The sequence below is a fragment of the Falco punctatus genome (assembly GCF_963210335.1).
Source record: "Falco punctatus genome assembly, chromosome: 8".
Classification (NCBI taxonomy): domain Eukaryota; kingdom Metazoa; phylum Chordata; class Aves; order Falconiformes; family Falconidae; genus Falco; species Falco punctatus.
The window spans coordinates 37,354,450-37,365,118 of NC_137588.1; the positions used below are offsets into that span (position 1 = coordinate 37,354,450).

The 10,669-nt window shown below is 40.5% G+C and overlaps 1 protein-coding gene across 1 annotated transcript in view; it reads right to left on the minus strand.

Moving 5' to 3' along the window:
• Positions 1 to 10,669, minus strand: part of LOC308068683 (von Willebrand factor D and EGF domain-containing protein-like) — a 194,864-nt gene that overhangs the window by 165,739 nt on the left and 18,456 nt on the right. The window lies entirely within an intron of this gene.

Sequence of the window (10,669 nt, forward strand, 5' to 3'; positions counted from 1 at the left end):
GCTAATCTTTTAGAGGGGATAATTTAGTTTTCAAAAAAGAAGACAAATTATTTTTCTAGAGACGACAGGTATTTCCTACTAATGCAAATGCCATTATAGAAGGCTCATGTTAAAAAGAGAAACTTAAAAAAAAAAAAAGGCTTGTGTGCAATTTCTTGCTCACATAATTTCATGCTGATACTGAAAAGGCAGTGTGACTTGAAATTTTACTCCAAGCTAAAGATGCTTGCTCTTCTGGTTTAGTAACCTGTGTTAGAATAGTAGCTAATATTGCAGTAGGCATTTTAACTTTTCAGTTGGGCTCAAATAAAGCAGCAGTGAGTTGTTTTTTGGTAAAAATTCACTGAGCTATCTTTAAGTTTATTATTGTAGGAATACAGGTTGCAGTTTTTCAGAATTTGTTCCAGCTCTATGCTTGCAAATCTTAGAAAAATATATTGCATGAAGTGATGAGAGGTTTATCCAAGGATGCTTGAAAGGACAGCCTGCTCAGGTGGAAAGAATGGTTTGCTATACTTTGGAAAAAAAGAATAAAGATAGTATGGCTGGAGCTCAGTGGGCATTTGAGGAAAAATTTGGCTCAACACTATTTTATTTCTCTTCTGTTCATTCTTAGCACTGGACAAAGGCAAGGTTTCCCTGTAAATAATCAGCCAATGCCTAGTCTGGCTTTAATAAAAATTCATAGATGAAGGAAAACCTCATTTACTAAAATATGTATAATTCTGTATTTTTCCAGTGGCTTGATACCTATCAGAGGAGAGGCCGGTGCCTAGCAGGAGTGTTTGGAGGCAGTGAGAGCAGCCAGCAAAGCTGCACAGTTCATACTCCTGCCAGTGTATGGTCATGCATATTCTGTGGTGCTTTGTCTTGTCCTCCCTCCTTCAAACTAGGTAAAACTGATATTGCTCCCCCCTCCCTTCCTGAATGTATATATTTTATAGTTAATGAAAAAGCTCAGGAAATATAACTGTCCCTCGTATTGATTTTGCTTTTATATAGAGCCTTTTCCCCAAATGGATGCCAGAATGCACTCTTAAAATCAAACTATACAGAACAATAATTTCTAGCAGAATGGAAAAACATGGCAGCAACTTAAGAACGCGCTTGAGTGCTAGACAACACTTTAGGAAATGAAGGTGGCTTTAAGGAGCAGGAATGAGCTCATGGCCTTGAGGAAGTTATTGGATATGGGTGTGGAGCAAGACCCAGAGCCGCTTTGTCCACCCCCAGCTGCCCGCACTAGATGTAGTGGGGGGACACCTTGCCAGCCCCTTGATGAAAGCCCCTGATATTAGAAAAGGGGTGTTCCCAAGTGTACCTTACAGGCTGAAATACTATTTAAGCTACGAGAGCTCTTAAGACATCAGGTTTCAGTTCCCGCAACAAATAGCGCCCAGCCGTTTGTACAGAACTTACCCAACTGGGTCCCCGTTTAGTGTGCCAGCGGGTGCCTGCTGCTCCCCACTCCGGGGCCCTCATCAGAGCCTTCCAAATTAAGGGCTCCCTTGCCTTCAGTAAAATCATGATTTTTGTAAAGCAGAAATCAAGTTCACTTTGTCTCATTTTGTTTGTGAGGAATATCCCTTTCCCTTACGCCCTCCCTTAAGCACAAAACACTGCAGGCTCCAGGGCACTCCATGGCAGAAAAGGACCTTTGGTTAAAAAGATGGTTGAAAATCAGGGTGTTAGAACACTGCTTCGTAAGCGCAAATGAGCACAGATCGCTCCTTTCTGCATTGCTGGGGACTCGCAAACAAGAATCATTCCCAATATTGAAATTTACTGCCCTTTTTATTTAGCTTCTAAAAAATGTATGCTTTGCTTAGAGCTGGTCAGGAATTTTAAGTGTTGATTATCTTATGTGCTGTTAATGACACTTTTCATGGAAATGTACAAGTTTTGAGAAGACCCGTACTTTTTTTTTTGGTACACGTTTCATCTCAGGAAGGGAGGCATTTGGGGGCTCATGCGCTTAGACATATGGATTTGACGAAAATATTGTCTATTGATGACTTGAATGAACAGCTTACCTACCTGTCTAACTCTGAGCTGGAATTGCTTTACTCTTTTTTTTTTTTTATAAATGACAAATATACATTACACCATAGAATGAACAAACCTGCTGTCCATCGCAGTTATGAACACCTTTACAGTAGACAACACATGGGAGACTGACACTGAAGCCCTTATTGCAAGATGTGTTTAATTACTAATAGATAGTGAAACAGTTCAAATAAGAGATCTAAAGATATCCTCTCTGGCGTAATCGATAGACCAGTTCTAAGGGCACTTGTCTGTGACAGAAGAGATTGATCCAGCTCCTCTACCCTAAACCACAACATCTTTCTTGTCAGAAGTGATTAACAAAATATCAGGCTAACCAGTTAGCACTTTGGGTTTTTCCAGGTTCTGTCTCAGTGGCAAAGTAAAATTTTAATTGTTTTCAATTGTTAAAGCAATCAGACAGAAAAAAAGACCCTTCCTGTGTGGATCAACAGCAGTTACTCACCCTGGGGTAGGTTACCCTAGGGAAGTCATCTAGCCTATGAACTGTTATGCAGATAATCACAGCACAGAGCTGGGCTGTAACAGCAGCGAGCCCCTGATGGAATTCAGAGGCAAAAATCTCACTTAATGGGTGGATTTGTGCAGCATATTTTTTGTGACCATCGTAATTTTCCTCCCAGCATTTCTGCAGCACTAATTTTAGCCATAGTTACATGAAGCAGTGCTATAACAGTGGTGGCCAAAATGACATTTTCTGTGCTTATGCACACACATGGCCATCTGTGCTACCTCTTACAGGATTGCAGTGGTTTAGTTTTGTGTTCAGTTTAGCCCCACTGAAAGCAACAGCACTATTAATATATGTTAGGGTTGTCAAAGGCGTATCTTATCGCCCTGTGCTGACCAGCTGCAAGGTTTTAAATCTGAGAACCTCACCAAAGGGTCTTTCAGAAAGCCTGTGTTTCACTACTGGGTAAGGATTTCTCAGCAGACCTGATTAAAAGAAGCCAGAATAAAGTTGTCTGCTTCTTAGAAAAATAAAATCCAATACAACCACAAAAGCAGACACAGGGAGAGAGCTTGTTTTCCAGCTAATCACTGTATATACAAGCACCATTCAGTGTCCCTGATGACAACCTTTCTGAGTGGTAAAGAAGCTCCTTCCAGCCCAGTTTTTTGACCTTGTGAGTATTTCTGTGCCAGGGTCCTTGGGAGCTGCACGGGACCAACCAGGAACGGCTCACCAGGTCCCCTCGCATCCCGCCGGCACTTAATAACGATGCTTGGTATTCTCGGGAGGCAGTCTGCAAGCTCTGACCTAAGACAGAAGATGAAGTTGGTTTGAAACAGCAGATGAATAATATTGTCAGGAGTGTATTAATGAAAGAAAGTGTCTCCACACCCATGCAAAGAGTACAGGTAATAGCAAACGGAACAGAAATGTTAGTGGATAACAGACATTATGAGGCAGAAGGAATAACTGTAATTTTCATGACTAAGATATCAGTTATTGGAAAAATACGAAAAAGGAAGAAGCAGTGAAGGAATGCGGGTGCGTAGTAGATTTATGATTTATGTCAAAGCTATTTGTATTGCAAGGCAGTGATCATGTCAAGAGGAGAAAACAGTTGTAAAATTCCTCTGGGAGATGTATAGCTTGTGCTGGGATCATAGGCTGCAACTCAAATTCATCTATCCTGAAGCACATCAGTATCTTTAAGCCTAATGTCCTCACACAAGCACACGCTAGGGACAAGGTTTAAGTCAGACTTCAGCCCTCCACATCTGAGCTCGGGTCCTTCCACATGGCCATAGTCTTTCACTCTGATATCTTAAGGATCTGTCAAACCTTGGCTCCTAGGAGGTGTGCTGCAGTGGGCAGGATCACACCGGTGCTGTGCTGGGCAGGCACAAGCAGGTCCTGCCTGCCACCATTTGGGCAGAAGCTGACCCATCAGCAGGGCAGGTTGTGTCCCTGCAGAGGTACTCCACGTGCAGGGAGTGGAAGATGAACAAAGTGCATCTTTGCTCCAGGCTGGGAATGTTACAAGCTACTCCAGCTTTCCCAGCGTACCTGCTCACGGTGGTTTACTAGGGATTTCTTTTACAGAATCAGTTGAAATAACTAGTCCAGACAAAGGACTGAAAATTATTTGAAAGTGGAGGATTCCTATATTTAACGATTATGAGTGAGACTTGTAAAGGATCTTATAGGAGAAAAAAGAAGCCCAAATACTTCAGGAATGTTATGGGGTATGGGTCACTGAGTTCTACTGGCACTTACAAGACTTTGTGGGAGCAAAAAACATTTTCTGTGGTGGTTATGGGCTAGTTAAGGGAGAAGGATAGCTTTCTTTTATTTTTATTCTGCTTTATACACATTCAGAAAATGAAATGTCCGAGTATTTTACCACCTAAAAAAGGAGTTGCAAGTACATTGGGGTAGGAAACAGCCTCCTCTTCATTCTCCTTGTATTTCTTGCAAAAGAGAAACAAGGAATTAATTAGATTTCACCCTGTTTATGTCTTTGTTGCTAGCTCTAATAAAAGAACAGAGCAAAAAGCTCTGTGAATTTGTATATATCTTTCTCTCTAGCCCATTAAGAAAAGAACAGAGCTGATGATAAGGTAGCCTGAGTGAATCAAAGTATCTATGCTGGGTTATTGAGGGAGGCCAAGTCACAGTCAACTAATTTTATAGCATACTCATAGTTGATTATAAAGTAAATAATTGGAGGAAAGGGACAAAAATGACTATTAAAAATAATCTCTGAAAGATGTTTGCAAATCTGCCTCCTCTGGTAGCTGGACCAGATCAGCAAATAACATATCTGACTAATGCAGTGAGAGCTAATAATGTTTATTCTAAAAAATTGTTAATTGTTAACTTATTAATATCAAGACATTAGCTTAGCTATTAACTAAACTAGTGGTTGAGGTTTACCTCCCTTTGCTCTTCGTATAGGTCTGTAGAAAATCAACAAGATAAAATTCCATGAAAAGTTTGCATGACAGTCAAACATCAGCAAAATACAATTTTAAACAGGGCTGAGAAGGAAGCAGGAGCTGACATAAGGCAGGCTCCTTTCTGTAAAGGAATGCTCTAGTTCAGATCCCAAGTCATTCTCCCCATTAAATTTATTACAGGGTTATTAATGCAGGAACTTCTGAAAACCCTTTTGTTTAGGTACCATCTAGATTTTTCCTGTAGACTTTTGCCTTCTGACACAAATTAAACATAACTTGGTCAGCCATCTAAAAAATGAAGGGAAAGAAAAACTCTGAGTCTGGGATGGGAAACGTTAGGATGTTTCTTACTAGCATAAGAAAGAGGAAAAGTTGGGGTGTCCACCGGTTCATGGAAAGTGCAAGAGCTACTGAGCTGATGAGGCATTAGAAAGATACCAAATGAGGGACCATTTACTGAAACTGTCAACACACAAAGCTGTCAGGGGACAGTTGAGCTGTAAAATGCTCCAGCTACCACAGGAGATGCATTACGTTATTGTGGTATGCAGACAAATTGCTCTCCACCTCGTGGAAGCTGCTTTGTGAACAAAATAGGGGAATAAGATAAACTCGCTCTCAATCGATGAATTAATATAAAACCAGCAAAAGGAGCAGAGCAGACTACTACAATCCCTCAACTATATTAGGCAATCAATTTTTTCCCTTTCAATATGTAGAATATTCCCTTGCGGCTCCCCGTGGATGCCATGCAGTGTGAACACAGCAATCAAAGTAACAAACGTCAGAATAATCAAAATAACATGTGTCAGAAAGAAGCAAATGAGTACATACATTCATTAAGTAAATCTCCTAAGAGCTTAACACACAAAACTCTTTCCAGAAAAGCTGTACAAACAATTGCATGCACTAACACATGGCCTTACTGGTGTTTCAAAGTCAGCTGAAAAATATCCTTCAAACTAATCCACTTTTTTTTTCTTCAGATTTCACCATAAATAACCTGTACTTGGGGCAAAACACATAGCATAGCTGCCACAATGAAATGAGTGAAGGTCATAACTGAAGGTAAAATACACTACCTTGAAGAAAACTTCAGAATCATTAAACAAGCAATATATGCTGCCAACCAAGTGTTAAAGACAATACCCATTTTTGTAGTGGCAACATCCACCTCCATCTGTGAGGTGACAAGAAAGACGTTTCATCCAGGAAGAAAGAAACCGAAGCGTCAGAACAAACCTACAAATGTCCGAGGAAACAAATCTGTAGACAACATCAAACCAGTAATCTGGCTGCCTTGAGAACTTTTCCCAACAAACTCTTCAAAAGCGGTACAGTATGAACTCAGTGAAAAATAAAGAAAATGGTACTTCTCACAATATTCTCAGCCTTTTGAAGTAGCAAACCTAGGTCACAAAAAAAATTGGAGGAAATATATTGGAATGAAAAAGCCATTTCCAGAGCCAGAAATGTTTTATTAGGCTACAGAAGTGGTCTAGGAAGAAGTAGGAACAAACAGAAAAGGAGTTCTGTCTCTAATGAAGTTAGTGCAGGAATGACTTTTCCTTCTTTTTGTCCACTGGATTTGCATGATAAAGTAGATTTAGCATTTTAGAAGTGGATGGATCCTTTCCTGATTGAGATCAAAGGGGATGTGGGGGAAATTTCAAGTATCTATTTCAAGTACCTTCTACAAGATGTTAAGTATCTATAACCAACCAACAATTCTTTGTGTCCCCTTGCGTTTGTGCGTGCAGCCATTTGACTTCAGGGTTTACAAGGAAGACGGAGAAAGGTTCCGCATTTTTATTATACTCCTATTTACTATGTTGGCTTTCGTTTCAGTTATGAGTTGTGCTGCAGTTAATGGGGCTGGGTTGTGACTCATGAGGCCTCGATACAGATCTCGGCTCCACCAAAGGCTTTCCTGCATGACCTTGAGCCACTTCACGTCTCCATCCCATCGGTAAAACAGAATGATGATGCTTCCTCTCTGCAGCAATTTGTCTTGTCAATTTTGGAACAAACACTGATTTGTCTCGACTACTTGCAGCTCCTATCGATTGCAAAGGAAGTTAGATGTATACAATACTTCTTCAGATTTGGCATTTGGAGACAAAATAACTTTGAGGAACTGGACCATTAAAGCAAACATTTTGGCCATGAATGTCCTACGCTGTTACGAACAGCATCTGATAAAATGATCCTCAATTTTAGTACGGCACAGAGTAATAAATAGCTGTTAAGGAGTTTAAATAGTACATGCATTTGTCAGGTCAATGGGAAACAGGCAAATCCATGGGAGACACAGTAGAAAGGCAGCCTTCGCCCACTAAGCGTATTTTATAAGCCTGTATAACTTTGCAAAAAATCATTAATTTTTATCAGAAGATTAAAAGGCAAATGTGTGAGCTAAAAATTATTACCCTGCCAAATTTCAAAGTCCTAAAATCCAATAGTGCCATGCTGCTGTTGCTCAGGAGGGTCCCAACCACATTCGTCACAAGGCAAGAGAGGTTCCCTCGCCCCCAACCTGCAGCAGCCGCCTGACTCTGCCTGCCTTGTGAAAGAAATATTCCTGCAGGAAGTGTAACCCTGTCATCTTCCAGAGAAAAAGGAGCGGGACAAAAAAGTTACCAGCAAACAGAAATCACTGTACAACCCCTGCTACTAGCTTCATTTTGATGACAGAAAAATCAGATAAAATCAGATTTCACTCTTTGTTCAGCCCATAGGAACTGGCTTAATTCCAGACAATGAAGCCAATGGGGTTACTTGATGCTGACAAAAGCTTAAATAAAAGGGAAATAGAATATTAACCTGTAAACAACTTTTGATAGTTAAAAATAATATCCAGAGAGGAACATGATGTAAAGGTGGTTCCTCTCCCTTTGGGAGTCATTGCTGCTTATTTGCCGTGGCCATGGAGCCTTGGCCTTACTCCTGTAGGAGGGCATTCAGCAGGGTATTTTTTGTTTGCACGGTGCTAGGAATGTCTGCTGTACTTCCCACAGAGGGAAGACATGGAGCCAGAATCATCCCAGGCTAATTTCTGAAGTAACAGAAATGTCCCTGACCAAACCCACCCATGGCCCAGGAGGCTGATGCCTGCAAATGGTTTCCAGGCCAGACACCCTGGGGCTTCCCTGGGGGTGCCTGCACCCCTCCTGTACTCGGGGACCTGGAGGGTGGCAGGAGCCCTGGGGCTCCAGGGGGTTTCTGGGGACGTGGGTGGCACATCTGAGGTCTGGCCATTGGAAGGGGGCAGTGGTGTTGGGGGGATCATCTGTAGTAGATACATGAAGCAGGTGGGAAAGGTCCTGAATAGTTAACATTATTCCTTTGGAAATACTCATAGGGGAAAGTTTTCTCAGCTCCAGATTTTTGGTTAAAGTATGGGAAGCCCATGGCACAGATTTTACAGCAGAAGCCCCCAGCGAGATCATGCCCTGCCTGTGGGGAGCACACAAAGCAGATTATATACTCTGATTTTCATTTCATTCTTCTAGGAAACACAAGACCAGAGTTTATAAAATTGCAAGACATACTGAACAAGTTTTGCTGTACTAGACGATTCTCATTGACTTTCTTACATCAAATGACAGTTGGGATTATTTGAGAAGGCATCGCCTTTGCCTGCTGGCTGGGGACACCCAGCCTTCCCCCACACCATCCCCTCGCTTCTCTTTCTTCACCTTGGAACACACTCCATTTTTTTCATATGCATTTCAGAGTTGGGAAAAATCCACAGGACTGACCTGGCAAACAATTAATTGTGTCTGATTTTCCTAGACGTGTAACACCTTGCCATGAAGCTCCGGTGGGCTTCAGGAGCTTCGAGGGAGGCCGGTGCCTTTGCAGGAAGCTCATATCCAAATCAAACACTTTTCCAATTGTACCTTATGAAAAGGCTCCAAAGGGGATGGGGAGGAACTCCGTCTCGGTGGTGATGTTACAGGCAACTCTCTATTTTAAGATAAATACTTTTGACTAAAATACCTTTGTAAACAGATCTATTGTCTTTTTCTTTTGATTGACTTATTTACAGAATTTCATCAGAGGAAAGAAGAAAAGTCTGACAAGCTCTGTGTTGTGTCAGCCCTCCCACATCTGTGATTCACTGAGCTGCTTTTGTCCCAGATGCTTTGCTTCATCTTCTATCAGACAGCAGCTACGGATGTTATTGGTAACCCTTTCATGTTTCTCAGTCATAGGAAATGGTGTAAAAACCACAAGTAATGAGAATATCCTCAGTCACTGGGAGCTTCGGTCCCTAAAATAAGACTGCAGAATGTGATAAAAGTTCTTCCTTGGTCTTTAAAGGACTTTTTCATCCTCTCCTTCCTAACAAGGCATCTGCAAAAAGCTGTTTGGTCAGACGTTCCTTATTCACAGTGAAATTCTTATGGGATTAGTAGGTTTGATAGAGTACAAAAGTAAACAGCATATGGCTCTGTTAATATCGTTATAATGTCACAATGCAATCTGTCAGAACGTAAACTTTTTTTGAGCAGTTTCATCTACTTCAGGTTCACGCTATGAAAAAAGAAAACGCCAAGCCTGATGAATCCTTCTGCATCACCTAAAAGATGGCAAGCTATTTCTTGCTTCTTGTTTTGTGCTCCCAGTTTAAGAAGTATGTCTATACATATTACCCCCACTAACAAAAATACAGTGGTAAATAGTTATTTAGTTACTAGGAGTTAAAAGGTCACTTCCCCTTGATGAAAAGCTTGTTCTATCAGATAAGTAGCTGCCACACTCCATGAAACTGGCAACCCTTCAAAAGGTTTCAGAAATTAAAGGCATTGTTTGAAGATAAAGGCAATAAGGTCATTTGCTTTGTGTTTAGTCCCGCAAAATTTTCTGGGTGACCCTTTGATATTCAAATGAAGAGTGCTTTAAATTGTTTTTTCTTCATAGAGCTAATGAGTACTGGCTGACAATGACTTTTAAGGCTAGTGGAAACTCTACTGGAATTAAATTTTGTAAAATATTGCACCATATTTCTATTAAGGGGGGAGTGCCTCCACAGTCTGCCAAAGCTGTATCCATAGGCACTCACAGCTCTGTGCTCTGGTCCTACTGCTTTTCTCAAGTTTTTTATTAACTCTGTTTTTACTAGTTGAATAATGTCTAGCATGATTTTCAGGGTATTCCCGCAGCAGATTAATAAAGCTGTATAAACAAGCTACATATGTAAAATCTATGTCCTCTTCGAACTCTATGCTATAGTGAAACAAGCCTCACATTTAATGTGTACAGTAGCAGCAAAATTACTCACCAACTTTTTATTGCCAAAGACTGTATGGCTGTGTATTATTATATGTGTAATTAACTAATCTATAATGTTGCTCTGATAGATGGTGTATATGCTTCTTTCCTTAGAAGAATAGATTCTTATTTTTAAAGCTTTTCCTTCTTTTATCATTCATGTGTTCCATTTATGGGAAAATGTTATAAATATTCTTTAAATCACTTCATTTTTTTTTTCTAGTGGGATGTAAGAATCTCCACAGGTTTGTAATTTCTTTATTTAAAGGAAAAAGAAAAAAAAAAAGTGAGAGTCCTCTGATGGACAATAAAATTGTGTGCTGTAAGCATGCTTGGTTATCACTGTGACCTTCTTCATTACCTTACTTGTTTATTTTAACCTTACTTCCATTCTATTTTTGAGTCTCTTTCTAAT